The sequence below is a fragment of the Sceloporus undulatus genome, chromosome 6 (genome assembly GCF_019175285.1).
Source record: "Sceloporus undulatus isolate JIND9_A2432 ecotype Alabama chromosome 6, SceUnd_v1.1, whole genome shotgun sequence".
NCBI lineage: Eukaryota > Metazoa > Chordata > Lepidosauria > Squamata > Phrynosomatidae > Sceloporus > Sceloporus undulatus.
Genome location: NC_056527.1, coordinates 67,316,705 through 67,340,598, shown reverse-complemented (window position 1 = coordinate 67,340,598; position 23,894 = coordinate 67,316,705). Strand labels below are relative to the sequence as shown.

The 23,894-nt window shown below is 38.1% G+C and overlaps 1 protein-coding gene and 1 pseudogene across 3 annotated transcripts in view; one reads left to right on the top strand and one right to left on the bottom strand.

The window, feature by feature from the left end:
- The window catches only part of TPK1 (thiamin pyrophosphokinase 1), a 376,531-nt gene that overhangs the window by 135,844 nt on the left and 216,793 nt on the right, over positions 1 to 23,894 (top strand). The window lies entirely within an intron of this gene.
- Positions 9,952 to 10,098, bottom strand: LOC121935809 (annotated as a pseudogene).

Here is a 23,894-nt window from a genome sequence, read left to right as displayed (position 1 = left end):
ATTTCTATACTGCCTTTCACCCAAAAAGGAGCCCAGGGCAGCTCACAATAAAAAAATAACATAATTAAAACATTAGACAGTTAAAATTTAAAACGTAGAAAAGTTAAAAACATAATAAACCAACCACCCAGCCCCCAAATAATACCAAGTTTGCATGATTTTAAAAAGCTTCCTTGAATAAAAATATTTTTGCTTGCTGGCAAAAAAGCCAGCTGGGAAGGGGCCAGCCTAGGCTCCTGTGGAAAGGAGTTCCCCAAGGTGGGGACAGCCACCGAGAAGACTCTTTAATGTCCTCACCAAGCGTGCCTGTGATGGTGGCAGGACTGAGAGAAAGCCTTCTCCTGAGGATCTTAGGGTTCTAGCTGGTTCGTATGGGAAGATACGGTCTCTCAAATAGCCTGGACCTAAAGCATGTAGTTCTTTATAGGTCATGATCAGCACTTTGAATTGTGCTCGGAAACGGACCAATGGCCAGTGAAGCTATTTCAATACAGGAGTTATATGCTCCCTCCAACTGGCCCTGGTCAGCATTCTGGCTGTGGCATTTTGAACCTGCTGGTTTCCAAACAGTTTCCAAAGTCAGCCCCACATAGAGTGCATCGCATTAGTCCAAACAGGATGTAATCAAGGCATGTGTCACCATAGCCAGGTCTGACATCTCAAGAAATGAGCGCAGCTGGTACACTAGTTTTAATTGTGCAAATGCATTCCTTCATTCACCAAACCGACCAAGGACATCGACCAAGCTGGCCAAAGCTGTCTCTGTGCCATAGCCAGGTCTGAAGCTAGATTGAAATGGATCTGGATAATCTGTTTCATCCAGAAAACCCTGGAGCTGGGAGGCCACCACTCACTCCAGAACCTTGCCCAAGAATGGAATGTTAGAGGCTGATAGTTGTCCAGGATGGTGGGATCCAGGGAGATCTTTTCCAGTAATGGCCTCACCGCAGCCTCCTTTAGGCAGTATAGAAGTGAAGCATGCAGCACTCCCTTTATCCACTCATCCAGTCCCTCTTAAGCTGATTTCAGAAGCCAGGACCCTTCTTTCTCCAAGGATCCTGTCCACATCCTCAGATTGCACAAATTGAAATATCTAATAATATGGGACAAGCGGGCACTAAGATTACATCCACGGGACCTGTCTCAACTACAGCATCCAAGTCAGAGCGAATCTGAGCGATTTTGTTTACAGTGTCTTGCGAATTCTACACAGCAAGCTGTCAAGTACTCTTTGTTTCCTTCTTGGGGGTTAGAATGAAAAAGGCCCCTGACAACCTGAAACAGCTCCGCTGGATGACTCTGTGTGGACACAACGATGGCAGAGAAGTATAGTTTCTTTGCTGCCGCCAGTGCCACATCATAGACTTTTCAGTGAGCTCTAGCCCGTGTTCTGTCGGATTCACTCCAAGTTAAAAAGAACAACAAATTCCCTGGCCTCATAGACATTCTACAGATAATATCCCTAAAAAGATTCATCCAGCTAGAAATGTTGAGATATTGGGATGCGCACTCAAAAAAGGAGCAGCTCTAGGCTTCTGCCAAAAGGCAGTGCCCACCATGTGGATAGGCGTGCGCACCTGTGACGTTAGTAAGGCTGGGCACGTCTGGATGCGCAGCCTATCGAGTCCTAATTTTGGCCATTGTAACGTGTAACATTGTAAAAAAAAAAAGTAACACCAAAGCCCAAATATTTAAACAGTTATCTTTGAAGGAAATGTTTCTTCTTCCAGATTGGGATGGTACTTGTATAATGTTCTTTTCCATGATCACTTGTGAAGTTAACAAGATCCTCTTCTCTCCAGAGATGGATGCTTCTTCTTTTAACAACTTGTTACAGTTCCTCTCTTTTCTCCTTCAATCTTTATAGGATGAGACATTAACTGACAGGCATAAAGCACAGGGAAGGAATATAGTAGATGATCAGAGGGAAAGTTGCCAATTGCTGTTTCTAAGCCTGGCTCTTAACTGCTAAATGGGTTTGTTATTCCATGCTAACCCTTTAAAGTGTTATTTAAATCCACATAGAGGAATACAGGTAAATTCTTATCATCTTAGTACTCTGTTTTGCATAATAGCTCTCAGTGTAGCAATTACATGAATGATTTGTGCAAAAGACTACTGTGACTGGGGGAAATCCTTCTCCCTTCCACATTTAACAGTTTAGGAAATCTGTGTAATATTCCACCTCTAAAATAACTGAGGCAGCTTTAAAACAAAAACAACTGCAGTTCACTTTTTCTTCTCTAGAAGCCATTCTCTTTGAAATTTCAGAGTACAGTTCGAAGCCAGAGTAGATGAGCCATTTTTAGGGGGTCATTCTTGCCTCTGACTTTTTAAAAGGCTTGTTTGGGGTCTTTTTTGTTGCTCTCTTTGAGCACATGGTCTAAGAGGGTGGGGTTTCTGAATCATTGACATGTTTGGGAGGCAGGGCTAGCAGTTACTGGCTCCAAGGATGTAGCCAGGATTTTGAGAAGGGGGGGGGTCCAGACTTAGTGCCACCATTCTAATGGAATTTGGGTGTGGCGGCATGCACCATTCATTGTATCTAACAGAAGGGGGGGGGGTCCGGACTCCACAGACACACACACACCCTTGGCTTACATCCCTGCTGGCTCTGTATAACTTCTGCCTCAATCTCTGGAGCTCAGTCTCTGAAGTAAGAATTTTTACAGTCTGAAAGGTTTTGAAAAAAATAACTACAGAGATGTAGGGAAAAGGATCTGTCATTGTCTGCTGCAATGTTTCTCTTCTTGCCACAAAACCTCACTGGAATATATTGGAATAATTGGAATATAACAATTGAGAGATATAATCTGTTAATAAAAAATAGATGAAAAGGAAGACGTGGAGTAGCATTAAATGTAAACGACAAATTCACTTGTGTATAAACCCATGCAGGTCATCAAACCAGACAAATGGAGAGCATTTGTGGTATGAGTTTACTACAAACCACCAAACAGATGGGCAAAGAAAACAGTTTCAAGCCACTTTGAAGGTGGAGCATTTAGATGATTCATTTGGATTTTGATTTGGTGGTGAACAGTATTGGCCTGTTACAGACTGCCAAAATAAAGCTGCTTCGGGTCTCTTTGGAGGTATGTTGTTTAAATGATGCATGGGTCCTAAGAATCCAGAAGCTGCACCAAACTGCACTCCAGTGCTTAGGAATGGAGTGTGGCTTTGGCGCGACCTCTTAAGACCCATGCATCATTTAAATAGCATATCTCCAAAGAGGCCCGAAGCAGCTTTATTTTGGCAGTCTGTAACAGGCCATTGTTTAGCAAACATAATGCATTCTGCAAATAGATTCAACTAGATATTAATGTTTTAGATAACTCATTTTATTCAAAAACTCATTAATGCACAGTATATGAATGTAATTCCAAAGGAATATATATAGCTCTGTTAAATGAGTTTCCATAAGTGTGTGGATATATAATTCAGGAAAACAAGGTAGTTATATCACAAGTGAATAGACATACTACTCTTCATCAACTTAGCCCTTTAAGCATTCTTATATTGGAATTAAATTATATCATCAAAATTCACTTTTTGTATACTAAATCAAGCAATATTTTGTTACTGCCTTTAAGGAAACCAAACCTGCTGGGGAAAAAATATTTATTTCTTCTGTAACGTGTTTTCTGTCATTTCTTAGTAGAGTTATATTAAAGGCTTTGCTGCTTGAAGAACATTTGAAAAATTAATCAGTTTTTTTTTCTTAATTTCAGTTTATTTTTTTCTTTACCTTTTGTTTAAATTGAAGGTTGTGGTAGTCTCACATTTTATGAAAACTATAAAAATCCACATATCTATAAACCCACATAGTTTACCAGCTGCCGAATACTATATAGTCTTCTCTGAGAGACTGGGGTATCAGAGATTAATTACTAATTCAAACTATTATAGATCCATTGAGACTTCCAAAAGTGTTGATTACTCAGCAGTTGATTCAGCAGGTCTAACCTGGACGAGACTAACAACTGGAGGTATACTCAGTTTTTGGGTTTTTAAATATATATATAAAACTTCACCAGAATATATATATCTATCTTCACCATTGACACCAGAGGGGTGCCTCCATCAACAGGGACAAAGGGGGAAGCTGGGAACCCAGGTATATCAGAGCCCTCTCCCATTGACACCAGAAGGGTGCCACCATCAATGGAGGCAAAGCATCAGCCATAATATCATTTTTCTGTCTATTGTGATGAGGAGTCTTTTTAACATGGGAGCATATTAACTACTTTGGAAGATGTGGCCTCTCATTGCAAGGGTTTTTGAAAACTTTATAGAGGTAATTTATTTCTTCTGGGAAATTTAGGATATTAGGGGAACAACTTTGAATAACTTTACTGCAAAACAAAGAAACAAAAACAAGACCTTTCACTAAGTTCTGTTTATCTAAAAATAACAATGTCTCCCAAATCATGGTGCTTAAAAACTGTAAAATTGAACAAAGGTTAGCTTCTGATATCAGATAACATTTGTTAAAATTAGTCGGACAATAAATGTGATGGCTGTGTAAGAATATCAGACATAAACAGACTGAGAATAAAATTCCGATTTGGCAGAGCTGAAAGTTATAATGGCAAGTTCATTGCTAAAGTTTTACTGTAGGATTTTTCATATTAAAAACCAGTGAAACAAGTTATCCATCAGACTGCATTTATCCTTAATTCCTAAGTGTTGGTGATGTGCTGCTCTGAACTAAAAAGCTAAGAGTTAGCCTTCATTCTGTTCACAGTTGGGATTGGCCTGTTTTTGTTTTATTTTTTAAATTAAAACTGCAGACCACATAGCACTGAGTTAAATTCTGAAGGATAAACAACTGAAGGTAGCTATCTATGAAAGCTGTTTTATAACTAATGTCTGGAACAGACAGACCAAATGAAGCTGCTTTGGAGGGGTGGTGTTCAAACAACGCATGCCTCCAAAGCGGCCTGCAGCTGTACTCAGGTCCTTTGGAGTGAAAAGGAGCTGGGATAATCCAGCTCCTGGTGGTGCAGGTTGGGTCCTGCGGCCACTGCCCACTTTAGGAACAAGCCATGTAGTTGGTGCAGTCCCAGCCCACTTGTGGCCAGAACGGACTCGGGATGCCCTTTCTCACCTGTCTGATCCGGCACTATGTTTACTTCTAGGCATAGCAGATTGCAAATATAATATCCATAAAGTATGCTCTTGGCCACACACCCAACCACAACCAAAAATGTTAGAAGGCTGTGTGTGTGTCAGATTATATTTAGGAAAACAAGAAACTTGGCTTGTTCTTGTTCAGAAAGAGAGCACATGTTATAGTGGGCCCTTGGTATCTACTGGGATTTGGTTCCGGACCCCTTGTGGATTCCAAAGTCCATGGATGCTTAGCTTCCATACAATGGCATAGTAAACTGGTGTCCCTTATATAAAATGGCAAAATCAAAGTTTGCTTTTTGGAATATATATACTATTTTCAGTCAGTGAATGGTTGAATCTATGGATATTCATAGTTGTTTTTTTTTTTTTAAGTACCCAAATTCTACAAGTTTATCAGCATAAAGTGCAACATGAGCCAGCACTCGAGCTATTTAATATTTCTCCTTCATCATTTAGTTAGGTCAGATTCATACAACTATAAAAGTAAAATTCAGTAACACTGCAAAAGGAGTGAAGCTGTTGTTCATTATGTTACATACATAATATATTGCAGTAAGACCCATCATGGGGGAATTAATTATAAATAAAGCTGTGTTTGTAGTCAGATACATCCAAGCTCTGCACTGAAATTCTTTAAAACGAAGTTGTTTTACTAGTTGACCAGCTAAGATGCTTGTTATTGAAGAAGACAATGAGAGGTGCTGGCTGTCATCAGCAAATGTTGTTGTTATGTGTACCAGAACAGCAGTACATAGAAGCTTTTGGGAATACAGTTGGGCAATTTTAAAGGAGGGGAAAAGCCTGTGGCTATAGAGGAAATTAGGTGAAAAGAACATAGTCTCCCCCCCAAAAAAAAAAAAATCAAGAAAAGGAATACATTTAGAATGCCTGTCAAAATATATTCATGAATGTTAAATGGATTGATTGCAAAAACCCAATTATTGAAGGATTTGTATTATGTGAGAGTTTATAGAACATCACTCTTGTTACAGGAAAAACATTTCTGGCAGATGTTAATTCCTGAGAACACTGTAGACAGATATGGTTAGTGATTAGATGGTACAAGGTAGGTAGAAAAAAGGAACTCCCAGTGAGTTTTGATCGCATTATTTAAAATCTGCTAAGCTTTCTTGATTGCTTAGATTTTTAAAGAATCATTTAATTCCATCCTCTTTCTTGCTTAAGGAAAAAATATGGAGAGGAGGTAACCCTTAGTCAAAGAATACAGTGCTCCACATATATGAGGCATATCGATGTCCCTCTTGGACTCAGTGTTCCAAAGTTCTTCTGTCTCCCAGGCCATCTTCATGAGTCACATTTGCCTTCATCATTCAGTTTGTGAAAATAATTATATATTATCAGCAAAAATGGCCACACTGCTACTCTCTCTCCCTGTTCCAGGTCATTTATGAATAAATTAGAAAACAAAGTCCCCAATACAGATCCTTGAGAGACTCTACTGCTCACATATCACCATCGCAAGTCCTGAACATTGCTTTCTTACTTTTTGCTTTAACCAGTTTTCAGCCAATAAGACCTTCCTCCACCTCCCTGTTTTGTCTGTTATGCAGATACACCCTCAATATTTTCCACTATGATCCACATATGTACAGTGATGCATGATCCAATATCTGAAAATTATTGCTTTGCATAAGCTTGCAATTCTTTGGCTAGTTTTATTCTTAAAGAAAACAAAAGGTAATGTAAGCAACTTTCCACAGCAATACAGTCTTTGAACACTAGTCTTTTTGAAGACTATTGTCAGTGTGGAGCTTATTCTGTACAATATTTGTATGTTGGGATTTTGCATGGAAAACAGCATTTTCTACAAAGAAGGTAATATTTCTTTGTCAGCTATGTTATTTTCTAGGCAAAATATTGTTTCCTCTGCAGACATTTCTGTACTGTACTTGGACGGTTATTATGCTTAAAATTCACGTGTTTTTGTTTGTTTTGTTCAGAAAACAGCAATTTTTGCATTTTCTGTTTTTTTGCAGAAAAACCATTTTTTTTGTTTCCTGTCCAAAAAATATTGTTCTGCACATTTTGCACAGAATAAGTATCGAACTGTTAAGATTCTCATCAATCCAAGGTCATCCACATCAGGGTTTATTGACAGTCAAGAAACCATTTTTGAATGAATGTTTATTCGGTCAATGACCATCAAAATTTTAAAAGATGCAAAGCAAATACAAAGTGTAACAATAAACTTCAAGTGATAAACAATAAAAATAAAATAAAATAAAATGGAGTAATATAAAAATACACTTTCCTGTGATTTTATACAATTCATAATTACATTATTTGTTCAAAATTTTAAAAGATTTCAAAGCCCAGTACATAGGTACAACAGTGGATTTCAAAATGATTCAGTACGATAGAGTACTATAAAGTAAAATAGATTAAAATACAAAATTTGTATTTCCCCTGAAAATGTTTTTAAAAAACTTTAAAATTAAAATGAGAATATTAAAATAAAATACAAATGTATTTAAGATAGGGAGATAATTTTTATCTTGATTTGTCTTATTTTCATTCCAGCAACACAAAATTTAGCAGCTATATACATAATATGAGGATTTAAGTCCTGAAGTAGGTATTTCACACAAAAATTATCTGGATACCCCAACCATTTTTCTACTAAAGGTGCAATATATCCTCATAAAATTTACACTGTAAGAGAACATCTGAAATAGTTTCTACTTCTACTTCTCCACATGGACAAGTGCGCTCAGTTATGGGAACTTTGCTAAATCTGCCTTGGAGTAGTGCAGATGGAAGGATGTTAAATCTTGCTTTGAAGAAGGCAATTTTCAGTCTGGGAAATGTTAACTTTTGTAGGTAACTTGTAGGTTCCCATACTCCCTTGTTTATCAAAAATCTATTATGTTGTGGGAGTCTACCAAGCTCATTCTGAAATTCCATATCCTTTATTCTTTGAATAACTATTTGTTTAGCTTGATCATTATTTTATGATAACAAAAATAAAGGCGAAAATACATAAGAAGCCAGTTTAAGATCTACCTTTTTTTCCCACGGCGAGACAAAATTATCTATCAGGACTAATGGAGTTAAGCCCACTGGAGAAAATTGGATTTTTAACAAGGAGGTTATCATCAGCTTCCAGGCCCTCACTTCAATTGAAGGCATTCCTGTCTCGAGCCTTAGATGGGCATTTGATGTACCATTGGGTGCACCCAAAATTGATTGCAAAAATTTTGTTTAACTGTTTCCTGTACATTCTTTATATAGATTCCTATTTGAGCCCCATACAAGATTTGAGCCAATGTTTTGGTCTCAAAGCCACAGGTACTAGTTGACCTCCACCAGTATAGGGGAAAAAAAACCATGCTTAATAGCATTCATTGATCTGAGGGCTAACTGTATTGCATAATTCTGGAGGGTGTTCCAAATACCTTTCGAGTGAAAAACCACTCCAAGATATTTGAATGTAATAACCTGCTCTAATTTATACCCTTCTACTTTCCAAGAGTACTGTCTGGCTCTCTTAGCAAAGATAAGAATTTTTGATTTATCAAAACTGAGAACTAAATGATTTTGTCTGCAATAGTTTAGTGTTGCAGCAATTGCTCTTTTCAATCCAATGAGTGTTTGTGAAATCAAAACAGCATCATCGGCATAAAGGAGGATCGGAATTTTGCACTGAGCCAAATTAGGTGCATGAGTATCCATGCTATGCAAGAGGTCTATAAATGAATTAATATAAAGGTTATTCAAAATTTTTATTTCTCTCTCTACTCATTAGTTCACAATTGGTGTGAGTCTGGAGATTTTGGACAATATATGCAATTGGCTGATTATGCTACTGCATAATGCAATATTTTATGATATATGGCCTGAGTCTCCCTTATTCTGAATTCTGAAATGTTCCAAAATGGTCCACATGGGTGGCTGCGATAGTAACACCTATGCTTTATGGTGGTTCAGTGTACACAAATTTGTTTCATGCACAAAGTTATTAAAAATTCTGTGAATAAAATTACCTTCAGACTATTTGTATAAGATGTATACAAAACATAAATGAATTTCATGTTTAGATTTGGGTGCCATCACAAAGTTATCGAACGCAAATATTCCAAAATCTGAAAAATCTAAAAATCCAAAATAGTTTGGTCCTAAACCTTTTGTATAAGGGAGACTTAACTTATAATGACATTATATGACCTATATGTAAGGGTTCTATTTCATATGAGCACAGTAAGACTTGCTGTCTTGCATAATCCTCACAGAGCAGCAATGGTTTCAAGTAATTTCTTTTTCGGTTCCACAGCAATTATACCTCTGTACAAATGTATTGATACACTCAGAAAGGACTGAAAAATGAGATTCTCTCAGTAGTCTAACTTGGTTTTAGAGTCCTCACAGACTTTGACTGAACATTCAAAGGCATACTTAAACATTTTCCCTGTTGCAAGAACTGATATTTGTCCCTCCTTCAACCAATCTCTACAGAGAACAAATAATATAAACAACAGGTTTTATTTCCTTATCTATCCCACACATTTATTCATCCTTAATACTAGAGAGAGAGGGAATAGGCATCTGAATGCAGAGTGTATTAAGGACTTTGAGACTTAAACTCAGAGGATTATCCTATTATGGTAGAGGGAGCTAACAGAATGTCTAAAAGAAGATGGATAAAGAACTGAGTTGTAGAAGAGTCTATATTTAGGCTTGCTCTTCTGTGAAAAAGTAACACAATTGGAAAAGAATTGTTTCTTTGAAAATTCTGTCATTTAATGGGTGGTTCATATGTAACTTTTACCCACTTATTTGCACATTTAATAGTTTTAGAGGCTTGTTTGTGCCACTACCACAAATTATGCAGTTACGTTTCCCACATTTGGGGAAACCTCAGGGGTGAGTGCATCCAGTGCAATGGATGAGCCTCACCCTAGGAAAATTACCTTCATGATCATGGTATCTCCCCTGCCAGGGTAAGACGAGGGCTGAAATCTTGCAGATTAAGATTAGAAATGGTAGTTTATTCAGATAAGGCATCAGCTCCAGGCATCAACAACAATAAGAGTACTTGATATATTAGATTTATTCAGTGTCCTTTGGGACAGCTGTGTGTATACACATATATTGCTACTGTATGTGGTTAAAGGAATTGAAAAATATACTGTTCTCTTCACAGAAGCTGCTGCCACCACATGTCTGAGAAAGCTCACCCTTTACTTACTTGAAAAAATATATTTTTTTCTCTCCCTGCTCCCATCTTCTCCCCCTTTCTTTATCTTTCACTTTTTAAAGAAAAAGATGGTGTCACCCACAACTTAACATGAGATTCCATCCAGTTAGCTGCCTCAACCCATCAGTTGTGGATTAATGCCCATGGAAGAGTTGCTGTAATGCTTACAGGGTTTTGATCCACCAATTCCCAGACCAACTCAGGCTCAGGGGTCTGTCAAAAGGAAACTTAGATCCTGTACAGACCGGCATTTTGTGCCGGCCTGCAGGTGAACTAGGGCTGCACTAGGGCTGAGCATTCACATGGTCAAAACCCTTGTTGCACTGCTCAGCTGCAATGAGAGCACATGCCTGTGCACATGGCGCATGCCATGATGCCGTACATGCAGCACAGTGCCAAAACAGCACTGGACGGAAGGGGCGTCATTATGGCGTGTGAGCGCGCCTGTGGCGCCCCTTCTGGGATGCAAAAAGAGCCCACCAAGAACCAATAAAAGCAATGTTATATCATGTCCATCACCTGATCTAAGCAGTCCTTAATCACAGCTGTTGTCAATGAAGGTCCCCACAATCAGTGAAATGTCAACTCAATGGTCTGTCTTTCTGGCCAAGTTGCACCCTGTCAGAATGAGGGTGATTATCTTATCTTTCCCATTCTTTGCACAACCTTTCCCCCTTGTTCTAGAAAGAACTGACATTTTCCCAGATGCAGGGCAGAAAATCACCCCATCTTAACTACCAAAGTAACAGTTCCTTGGGCATTCTAAGGTGAAAATATTCTTATGTATCCCTTCAGCATGAACTGATCTTGCACAGCCTGCTATAGAAGCTGCAACTACTGAAAGCATTATTATAGTTGTTATTGTTCTTGTTTGCTACAGACCTGCTGTAAATGTCCAGTAACTATGCTATACATCCCTTAAATATATACCAAGGGAATAGGCTAAGCACAAAGCAAAGATGCACAAAAAGAAAGTAACAATAACTAATATGGCTGTAGGGTGTAACATAACATGAAGTATCCAGGATTCTGAAGAACTCGAGCCTGAAAATATATCCCACCAGTGGCTTTCAGTTATAGTTTGCACTTGTTTCAACAGTTTCAAAATCTTACTTACCTTATAATTATATGCAATGGAGTTATATGGAGCCATTCTGGTTCTTTCAGCAACTTTCATTAACTGAGGTTGCATCTGTTTGTTGTTGTTATTAGTTGCTTTCAAGTTGAATGAGGTGTCCCCAACCCCCCCCCCCCCATCCCCTGCCAGCCCGTGGTCTCCCAGATCAAGTCTGTCAATCTGGCATGTAGTCTTCCTCTCTTTCTACTTACCTCCACCTTCCCCAGCATCATTGTCTTTTCTAATGAGGCAATGAGAAGGCACAACTCAATGTGGCCAAAGTTTGACAGTCTCAATTTAGTCATCTTGGGTCCAAAACACACTGCAGTCTATAAAGCGCATGCTAATTTTCTTCTGGAATTCTTCAGCTCACTCCATTATCCATCATATGTTTGCGATGTGGGCTCTGGTGCCTCTTCCTTTTCTGAACCCCACTTGGACCTTTGGCAATTCTTTCTCCATATGTGACTGAAGTCTATGTTGCAGAATTTGAGCATAATTTTGCTTGTGTGCAAATTAATGCTGTGGTCCTATAATTGTTGCAGTCTTTTGTGTCTCCCTTTTTTGTGGATGGGGATGTATATTGATTGTTTCCAATCTGATAGCCACTGTTTTGTTTTCCATATTTGTTGGCATATTTTGGTAGCACTGGAGTTGATTCTGCTTGTGTGATCTGTAGCAGTTCAGTTGGGATACCATCTGTTCCTTATGATTTATTCTTTCCAGTTTCTCTGAGTGCTGCTTTGACCTTTCTTCCCAAAATTTGGGGTTCATCTTCATATGGGTTCTCCATTTCATGTGCCATTCATTTTTTGGTCTCTTTTATATAGCTCTTCTGTGTATTGCTTCCATCATATTTTTATTTCATCTTGATCATTTTGTATGTTCCGCATACATTTAGGCTGCTTCTACACTGCAGTAAGAATCTAGTTTGGCACCCCTTTTAATTGCCATGATTCAAATTTTGTGAAATATTTAGTCTTCTCCATCAGAGAGCTCTTTTGCCACAATAAACTGTAATTCCCAGAATTCCACTGCAATGAGCCATGGCAGTAAAAGTGGTGACAAACTGGATTATTTCTACAGTGTGGCTACAGCCTGATTCATCCTGACATGCATGTTCTCACTCTGAAGCAATCCTTGCTGGTGGACATAAAAGTCTGAGGCCTAAGGTGTAATTTTTCCTTCCCACACTTGTTTGATCTGTTCAGTCCCACTGAGTAGCATAGGCAAACATAGGTACTTTTTATGAAGGCAACATAGCATTTGCATGTTTGCAATGGAGGGTCTTCGCCCAAAACCTGCCAGCAGACTTACTGTGTCAAAATAACACATATACTGTGCCACAGTTACTTTTGGGCATTGGTCCCCAAGGACACATTCTTTCCTCTTCTGTATTATTGAGCAAACAAATCTGAAATCAGATGGCCATATACCCATTATATGTTTACCCACTGGTCACAGAAAGCTTTATTGATCAACTAATTGTGTTTAGAATGTCTGTGTGCATTGCATTTGACTATAAGAGCCAAACCCTAAATAATACTATTTATATTTGCTTGTACAGCTGGCCCTTCTTATACACAGATTTTTATACATGGATTCAAGCATCCACGGTTTGAAAAATTTCCAAAAAAAGTATAAATTTCAAATATCAAACCTTGATTTTCCATTTTTTATAAGGGACAGGGACTTGAGCATACACGGATTTTGTTATCCACAGGGGATCTTGGAACCAAACCCCAGCATATAACAAGGGTCCACGTAGATCCATATTTGCCATGGACAAAGACCTGTAAGAAAGAACATTTCTCTCTATCTTGACATGGCTCCTTAAAGGAAGCTTCAGTTTTATGGACACTTTCTTGGGGGTAATTCCAAGGAATGAGACCTACTTTTCAGTGCATGTGGTTAGAGCTGAACTGTTGCTATCAATTTAGGTTGTATGCTACATGTTTTAAACCCTGTTTATTAAGCAATTGTATGTCTCTCATTACAAACGCTACATTTCATTAAATCCAAGGTAAAATTTCCCCATGGAACAATATTCCTAATATTCCCATTGGCCTTGCAAATGTGCAAAAAGATCCCAAGGTCAGAGTTTCCTTTGGAAAGGCTGATTAAGTCTGAAAGAAAGGTATTATGTGGTAATTAAATAGTAATGAATAAGGAGCCAGCTACAAATACAGTATGTGACAAGGTAACAAACGGCACACCTAAAAACACCTACAAATTTAGTATTTTATTACCTTTTCCATTATAAAATTACCCCTGGGTGTCAGGAGTAATTTTTATTCTTTCTCAACTTGTGCCTGACAGAATGGGGATTGAGTGGTCAGCACTCTGCCATACATACATGAAATCATAATATATCTCTAGAGGAGTTCAAGGAACGTTAATAGCATTCCTGACATATTTAAGAGAACTTTCATCAAAATTGCCATGGCTCTCAACTTGGGAACACCTCATTCCAAATCTTAAGTGCAGACACACAGAAGAAGGTAGCCTTGTATTTTCACATTTTAAAAGGTTTCACGTGAAATTATAGCATTGTGTTTACTACTCTTATTAAGATTCATCAGAATATTTCTTTCACCGTCCCTGATGCTTTGGGATATCTTATTTCACTGTTTTATGAATATATCTGGCATGAGCTTAGGGAAAAAAAATATTAATGTAATGTGAGTTTTATTTTTCCCAAATCAGTAGTGTAAATCAGCTCTGCATGTGTACCTAAAATCATATTTCATTCTGTTATTGAAATTATTGACAACTTGATGGAATCTACCTTAGTATATTTAAAGCACCTGAGTAAATAGCAGAAATTTGTTCCACAAAGATGTAATGATTACATTGTAGCTTTTATTTTTGCACTGTTGATAGTTAATATTTAAATTAATAATAATAATAATAATAATAATAATAATAATGAGTATTTATATTTCCCGCCTCTCCCTGGGATCTAAATTAACATTAGCATTTGCTTCAAATTATACAGCATTAAGGATATTTTGTGTCAGATCTGTGTCTCACATGTAATAGTAAGCTAGGGTTGTGAGGGATTGCTTACTTATTATTTATGGGTAGTGGATGGGTAGTGTGTGTGTAAATATGTTTATTCAATTTTTCAGTTACACATTTTGTAGCCAGCCGTTTGTCCTAACACAGTACTTTTGTACATTATGTACATTTGTATACAGAATTCTTGCACATATTTGCACATAGTATATTAATTTTGTATACATAGTTTGGTTGGAGAACTTTATTATATCTTTGATTGCAAAATTCAGGAAAGTCCATGTGTTCAAATTCTCCCAATTTGGCAGGGACCACCCAGATTCATCCTCTGTCATCCCACTTTCTCAGCTGCTGCCACAATATCCCAATTTCCCAGTCCTCCTGCCACCTCCACCTCAACTTAGTTCAGTTGCTGCCAACTGAGTTCAAAGTGTAAAAGTAATGAACTAGGCAGAGGGGACAAGAGGTACAGAATCAAGTCCTTTCCAAGAGGCTCAGGAAAAAACAAATTGCTGCAGCCTCTCCTAGCCTGTGTACTCTTCTTGTTTGTTTTTGCTATTGTGTGTCTTCCACAGGGTTTGTTTAGTAAGATTTGTTCAGAGGGAGGTTGCTTTTGCCAGCCTCTGAGTGTTACTTGCTCACACACCTACTTGGGTGCAAAAGGGAAAAATCAGTGGAGCAGATAGGTAAATGTAGAGTCTGAACTTAATGGTCTTAGTGGGGGAAGTCTTTAGATGATAGTGCTTGTTACTTCATTTATTTCAAAATATGGTAAGCAAGCTCAGCATCATTTGGAGCCCCTCCTGCTCATCCTGCTGACTGAGGCCTTAAAAATATCTACACCAAAATCTTGTAGTGGTATGATGAAAATGGTGATGACAGCAGACCATTTGATGCATAGATGTGGCCCCTGGACCATGCTCAGACTTTTCACTCTTACAACAGAGGTAGTGAACATGAGATTCCTCAAGTTGATTTGGGCAGCCAGCATGGTCAGTGGTAAGATCTCCTTATCTCCTTGTATGAATCGGCCCAGGCCCTGAGATCCTCTGGAGAGGCCCTTCTCTGTGCTCCACCACCATCACAAGCATGGTTGGTGGGGATGCAAGAGAAGGCCTTCTCGGTGGCTGCCCCTAGAATCTGGACCTCCGTTTTCTGGGAAACCAAAATGGCTCCCTCCTTGTTGGCCTTCTGCCGGCAGGCTAGGACCTAGCTGTTTAGACAGGCTTTTAAAACAGAATGGTTGTGAATGGCCTGTGATGTTGTTTCATTTTAAAGTGTTTTATACAGTTTTATCTTTTTAAAATGCATCTTAGTGTTTTAATAGTTATCTGTTTTAACACTATAATAATTTAATTCTTTTTTAAATGTACCTTTTTCTCAGATTTTAATTGTATTGCTTTTTAATATTGTGAAGCTGCTCTGACTCCCAGTTCTGGGTAAAGAGAGGGATACAAATAAATACAATAAATAATAACAACAATAATACTTGTATATTTACAAGTATCCAGCTGGACTCAATGAATCAGAAGCATAAAAATTCCATCCTCCCCAACAGTCATGATTTGGTAAGGACAGTCCCAATTAATGTTCTGCCATCCCACATTTTCAGTTGCTTTTATAACGTCCCAGTTTCTCTCTTCTCCTTCCACTTTCATCCTTTTTCCTCACCTTATTTAAGTTGCTGGAAACTGAGTTCAAAAGTAGTTTACACTCAGTTAGCTCAGCAGGAAGAATAGAGAAGAGAGCAGATTCTTGTCCTTCCCAGTAGGCACAGCCAAAGGCAATGTGTTCCTACTTCTCCTGGCCTGTGTTTTTTTCTCATTAATAGCTTTGTTCATTTTGACCCTTCCTCTGCTTCTCTTCGTTTGTTCCCATACCCAGTCTCCATTTCTGTCTTATCCTTTGCCCATTTGTATCTGCCTCCCCACCCCCAAATCTCTGCATAAGCATCTATCTAGCTCCCAGATGTCTGTATTTATTTCTCCCTTCCCAGTCTTCCTGCCACTTTTCTTTGCAAGCTCCCCAGTACACAGCCACTTCATGGTCTCTGCTTGTGTCTGTATTGCTTCCCGAAGCTTGCTTGGAGACACTCTTGGCCTACTTCTCTGCTTCTCTTTGTGTGTGTGTTTTATTCTCTTACATTCAGCTAGTGACTATTGTAAGGATTCCCACATGCGGTTTTTCTTTATTGCATTTAATTTCATTAATGTTTTCTGTAGATGCGAGATGAAGTCAGCAAGCAGGAATAAAAGGGATGAAGGAGATAGCCCTGTAGTTTTTAAAGGATGGCTCAATTCCTCTGCATTGTAATGTACAAAGGGAAAACTGATGTTCTATGAAATTCCAAATAGAGCAGGTTGTATCCAGAAGAATGAGTTGTTATTACATATTCTACTTTTGTTATTCTACAACTTTTATTATAACTCATTATACAGTTATAACTCATTATAACTTTAAGTTGTAAGATACAATCTGACAAAAAAGAAAATATATTCATTTTATCTGTAAACTGCCTGTAATAGTACTTCATTTCAAACTTTATTTTTAAAGCTTTGCCAGAATGCAGTGTTTCTTTAAAGGTGCATGTACATACATATATGTATATATTGATCTTACAAATTCAAGCCAACAGCAGACAGTATGCATGGCCTTATAGAAATAACGAATGTTAGAAATGCTGTTAAAATATCAAACTTTGTACAGTCCACAGTTTCAAGAATTTCTTAACCTTGTGCACCTGGATTGTTGTTGTTTTTTAAACTATTGAAAGAGTATGTGTGTGCCTTCACATCATTTGCAACATATGGCAACATTAAGGTGAATCTATCATGGGGTTTTCTTGGCAAGATTTGTTCAGAGGAGATTTGCTTTTGCCTTCCTCTGAGATGGAGAGTGTGACTTGCCCCAGGTCAGCCAGTGGGATTTGAACTTTGTTCTCCAGAGTCATAGTCCAACACTCAAACCACTACACCATACTGGCTCTCACTGCTGAAGGAGCAGTGGAGTATTTTTTAACTCTATTGGGTTAAGAAAATATCCCACAAGAGGGTCAACATCCAGGTTAGCATTGTGGTTATGGCTGGAGTTATTTTATGGTTATTTGTGGTCGGGTTTAATGCACACTTCTTTTATTTCTTGGATGTATTCAAGTTTCTGTTCATCTAGCCCCCTCCCCATGTCAGTCAGCCTATAATTACTAGAGTATTTCTGTTTCCTGGAATCATGGCTCACCAATCAATAGCATGGGCCATTTTCCCCCATCGTGTTTCCCTCCATCATTTTCCCCCCATTTGGAGAACAGAAGGACCTCAATAGCAAAAATCGATTAATTTTTGAAGCAGTTTTTCTCCTATTCCTCTTACCCTCCAAATAAAATAAGAACCTTGTGCATGGAAAGTAGATGACACTTGAGGATAGTGACCACCATCTGTTCAAGTAACAATACCATATAAATTGTGGGTCTAATTCTGTGAAAATTATGCAACAAAAGACTCTGAAAGACTAAAAGTTCCTGTCCTGAGGTATGAAGTTAATTTCAAGCAGCAGCAGAAATGATGATGATGATGATGATGATGATGATGATGATGATTTCTTACCCGCCTCTCCCCATTGTCATTTTTTCACCATCACATTACATTGGCTGGGAAACAACAACAATTAATTAATACATGCTATCAGTTAAAACATTACAGAGAAAGCTATGTGGCCATATGTAATCTCCAGTCAGTATGAGTCAGTTGTTTCTGTCCTTTCATTGTCTCCTCTGAGCCTTAAACATAGCAACCAATAGAGTAGCAATGACTGGTGATTTGTCATCTTTCCAGGCCCACTCCTATTGCATCCAAAGAACTGGAGTCATCCCTACCACTGATCTCCCTGTTCACTTACTGCCCAAAATTGTGCCCAGACCATCATGTGTCAAATTCAAACAGATCATACTAAAACACTCACTTCACTAACCAGTTCCAGCACTAAAGTTGTTGAATTAGTTAAATCACTAAATCAGTATTACACACATTAACCATTGGTGAGTCAGCCCTTTGGCCAAGTTTACTTTGTTTGAAGTATGGCAAGAGTTTAAAACATTATTGAGGAATTCCTGAAAGGCTAATAAGGCTCTTCATCTTCTTGTTTGACCCCTCAGCAGTGCTTAGTAACTGTTATGAGATTATACATTTTCTTCCATTAAGTGGAGAAAATATTTATAGTTGCATTATTAAAATTCAAAACTCTTTTAATAAATGGGTATTACTAATTGTTGCTTTAATAATCAAGCAGTTTCATACATTTTAATGTACGTACTGGTAACTTCATGATAAGAACAATTTCAGCTGACAGAAGGGTCAAAATTTTGTATTAATCAGTGAGTGACATTTGTAAATAGACTGATCTTTTATTCTTTGTGATCAAGCTATGACAGAATCTTTACACTGACAAAGCTGCACTGTTAGATTTTCTGAATACAGCAACACAGCAGCTTCACAACTTGTTAATAATGAATTGGAAGGCAAAACCTGAATAGCAAGTGCAACCTATAAAGAGTCAGCTTTGTGAACAGTGTGTAGAAACCAGGCAAATATTCCACTCTTGCAGGAATAAAAACACTAGACAGATCCCTTTGGTCCCTTTAATCCATAACTTTATATTATAAATCTACATTATGCTGTAATCTCAAATCTACAGATCTGGGAATGGAGCATTCTATACTGGAAATATTCATAATCTCATTGACATTGGAAATGCAATGCAAAAGTCCAGATGAGTGATTCTTCCACATGAGAAAAGAGAAACCTATTATGAATCAATTATATTTTAATTATGTTTTAACTGTTGTAATCCCAAAGTAGGAAAAGACTACTAGTAGTAGTACTAATCCGAGAATGGCACTACCATTCTGTAGTGGTGGGATTGTGTGCTCCTGTGCAGCAAGGGATATGCTGCTGGTAGGATCTCCCATACCAGGCAAGGTTTTGTTGAAGAGCCAGACTACTGGGTAGCTGCAGCAGTTTGGGGGTGATACTGGCATAGGATCTCACAGTGTGTTATACTGTGCAGAAGGAAGCATGGTAAACACCTTTTGAATGTCTTTTAGCATGAAAATCCTATGAAGAGACATTCCAAAATGAAACAAAGAGAGAGAGCCAGAAGATAACACTCTCAGGTTAGAAGTCACTCAACAACTACAACAGAGAACAACTGTGAGCAGTGCTATGGCTAATAATGCCACTGGACTCAAGCTGAAAGGATGCTCAGAGGCAAAAGAAAGTCCAAACTTGCAAAGCATGCATTGTAGAAATACGGAATGTGAAAAGCATGAATTGGGAAGCTAGCCATTGTAAAATAAGAAATGGAACGTATAAACATTACAATATTTGGGGTGAGCAAGCTAAAGTGGAAAGGGATGGGACATTTTGAGTCAGATAACACAGAATTTTAATTAGGAAATGAAAACCTAAGAGGAAATGAGTGACATTAACAGAGAGGAAAGATGTATCAAAGACTGTCAAAGAATATAATGCAAAGTCAGAGCATAATCCAGGTTTACGCTCCAATGACAGAGGCAGAAGAAACTGAAACATTCTATGCTAGAGTCCAGGATGAAATTGATCATACACCAAAACAGGACTTTAAAAAACAACAACCAAAACATCCCAACAGTTATATATATCTTACACACCTATGAACAAAAGTATGAGCACTCCATAATGGGAAATAAGAACAAACTATATTAAAATAAAATAGTGGGGTATAATTAAGTACAAATAAATTACTCGTATAGAATATGGCCACATAGCCCAAAAAATCTACAAAAAACATTTCAGTAAAATTTGATCCAATTCATTACAAAACAAATACAATTAAAACAGGTCAAATATTGGATCCAAATATATATTAAATTCATGCAGCCATATCACTAGTAAGCAAAAGTTTGATATCCCTCATATTCCTGGAACTCTGACCCTTCTTTAGCACCTTGAATGTTTGGAACAGAAAGGCCATCCTTAAATTATTAATGTTTTTGGAACAGGGCCCTTTGAGTTTTGGTGGTGGAGAAAAAAATCGCAACTTTCTCTGGCCCGTTACAGACCGCCCAAAAGGGTCGGTCTTGGGCCACTGCCGGTTGCAGCGCGGAGGAGTCGCAGCAGCCAAACCGCATCACTCCTCCGCGCTGCAAAGAAGGAGTGCGAAAATCGCGCTCCTTCCGGCAACCCGCAAGTGCCAAAGCGTCCGTAACAGGGTAAGGGGCGTCTGGAAGAGACGCCCCTTTTTCAAAATGGGACATCCTAAGGACGTCCCTTATGGCAGTCTGTAACCCTCCTCTGTTACCCTTTTAGACACTGAAGTGGAAGCACTCAGAATACTGGGGACAAATAAATCACTAGGAATAGATGGTTACCAATAGAGCTGTTTCAAGATACAAAGACAGAATCTAGTGAAGTTCTAACTAAAATCTGTCAACAAATATGAAAAACAAAACAATGGTTCACAGATTGAAAATGCTCAATATACATTCCAGTCCCCAAGAAAGGGAATACTAGGGATTACAGTAACAGGATTATTGCATTACTCTTCCTTGTAAGAAAAATTATGCTCAAAATTCTACAAGAAAGACTTAGCAAGAAAACCAAGGAGACCAAACTGGGCTTAGGAAAGGAAGAGATATTAGGGATCATATTGCAAGCATACATCAGATAATGGGACACAGTATTAGGAAGGAGAAATTAAAAATTGAGGAAGGGATATCAACAATTTAAGATATGCAGACAACAAATCTGCATAGTACTAGCAGAAAACAACAAATACTTGGAAGAGTTATGGAAGAAAGTCAAGGAAGAAAGTACAAAAGTGCATTTACAATTGAACATTAAGAAAGCAAAAGTAATGATCACAGAAAATTTACATAACTTTAAAGTAGACAATGAAGACATTGAAATAGTTGAACATTTTCCATATTTTGGCTCAGTCATCAATTAGAATGTAGACTGCAGTCAAGAAATCAAAAGAAAAGCAAAAGCTACGTCTATAGAAAACTCACTCTCCTGGAATGATTCAGGCACACTAGCAGGGAGAAATGTTTCCATGTCGACGAGAGAAGCGCTCCTGGCTTTCAAACACGGATTCTTCTTGAAATTTTAAAGGTCGTTCCTGGCTCCTTTCAGCAAGTTTGAGCCAGGTCTAAAAATCCTCATTGTCACGTGAAGGGTTGTAAAAAATGGTCTGAATCATAGTCCCAACTATAGTTAGTCCCAACTAGAGTTGCCTATTTATGGCCCAGTGCATACCAGCCCAGAAGGACACCCTCTCATGTGCGAAGGGCATCCCGCCCACACAGCCCTCGCACGTGATGAAGGTGTCCTTGCTGCACGACGCCGAATAGATGGCGTGCGTAGCAATGACATCACTGCTGCAAGGCATCCAAATGGAGCCCCCAGGTTCATCATTCATACTGTAGTGCTAGATTTTATCCCAAATTGATTGGCCTTCTTTTTGGCTGATTCATATATTTCATATTCATTGCTGCATTCTCATTCCTAAACCTGGATACCATCTGGTTTAGTAAAGGGAGATACGTCTTTGGGAATAAAGAAATCTTTTATGTATACTACAAGACATCCACAGGAACCTAGCTGTCAATACCTTTAGCAAATTCTGTCTGTTGTATTGTTCCCTTGTTTGTATGATGTGTCAAGGTAGTACCACTGTTATCTTAGCAAAGCTGACTAAAATGTATTTAAATAAAACCTTTCCTTCCTGCTCATTTATCATGCCAGCCATACAGAATATACAGATTCTCAACACTGTGCTGCTTACATGCATCCCCACAATATTGTGCTTTCCCAAATATCTTTGTAACCTGAGTTTTTAACAAACCCTATGGCTATGTCATCTTCATTCTTTTCCTCTATATTGTTTCCTTTATACTCCTCTATATTTACAAAGGTTCTCCTGAGGACCAATTTAGTCATTATATTTTCATATACTTAAAAAAAAAACTACTCCAGGAAAATAACTGAAGAATGGTATAAAATTATTAGTTGCAGTGCTTACATGAGTATAAAGAACATTACTGATTAGGGAAAGTGCTTCAAATTAGTATCCTTTTGGAAAGAGTGCCTCACTTGCTAATCAAAATTTGTATAATGAAAAGGAACGGTATACCAAAAGAGACTGCAATTCCAGAAAGTGTTGCATTAGCACCATTGGTGGATTTATGGGCATATCCATGTCCTAATGACTTTGTACACTGCAAATGGGTAGGTGAGAATATTTGACAGTCTGATTGTAGTATGTCAGTTAAATGCTTCAGCACTTATTTCTGTTTTTTTAAAGGAGCTATTGTTAATATTGTTAATTATTGTTCATTGTTAAGCTAGTTAATATTCTGTAAAATGGAAAATGTTTTCAGAACTGTACACAAACTGTAGATGTGTGTTTACTTACATGTAAGTTCTACTGTGTTCATTAATCAATTAAACCAATGTGGTTTCCCAGCCACAACCATCCCAGTGTAATATTCAGCTGCTGACATCTTATTTGCGTTTGCTGCTGTTAATATTTTTTCACTTTCCACACATAAAGGCAAACTCAAAAACGCACAAGGAACATCAGTGTGTGAAGGTCTGTAAACTTCGAAATCTTGGTGACCTTTTCTTTCCTTGGAAAGTGGAATTATGAATTTCTGTTGGTTGGGAAGTGGAAAGGCAGTGTTTATAAGACTGAATCCTGAGATAATGACAGAGCCCAAGATCGATTAGGAAAGAGATCTTCCTTTCACTTCCTATCTATTGCAAAGCAGAAATCTGAAGCGCAGTTCTCTCTCTTGGTGGTGGTTTGTGTTGTTTTTACTCAACCAAAGAAAATTATTAACCTATGTATTAAAAGATGTAGTAAAAAAGACCCTTTGTTTTCTGTTGCAAAAATGGATTGTTTTATCCCATTTCTTTTATTTTTTTAAAGAGCTACCCCATTCATCAGTTACTCTGATGTATACTGCAGCTCCCATTGAAGTGACTTACATAAAGGTTTCAAGAAAGAACATGTGGGCCTTTGAGCAAACTTTTTTTAGGGTGACTGGCTTCAACAACTTTGTTCTGAGGAACTTGCAGTTCCTTAGAAACTTACTTGATAGCCTTCAGTAGGAGTCATAATAATACAAAAGTTTTCCTGTAGAAAAATTTGAGATAGTACATGGCCACTGTGGCCACGGACTATCCCTTTGCAGTGAGAATCTGCGGAAGGTGTTTGTGAAGGTTATAGGCTTCTCTCTGTTCATGTCGGGCACTTGATATCCCACATAGGTTCTGCCAATTTCTCCACATTGCCAAATCCACACTGCAGTGGAATGCTACATTAAAGATTAAAAACCTGTCACTGTTCTTTCTTCTCAACAAAAAAGTGGCAGTG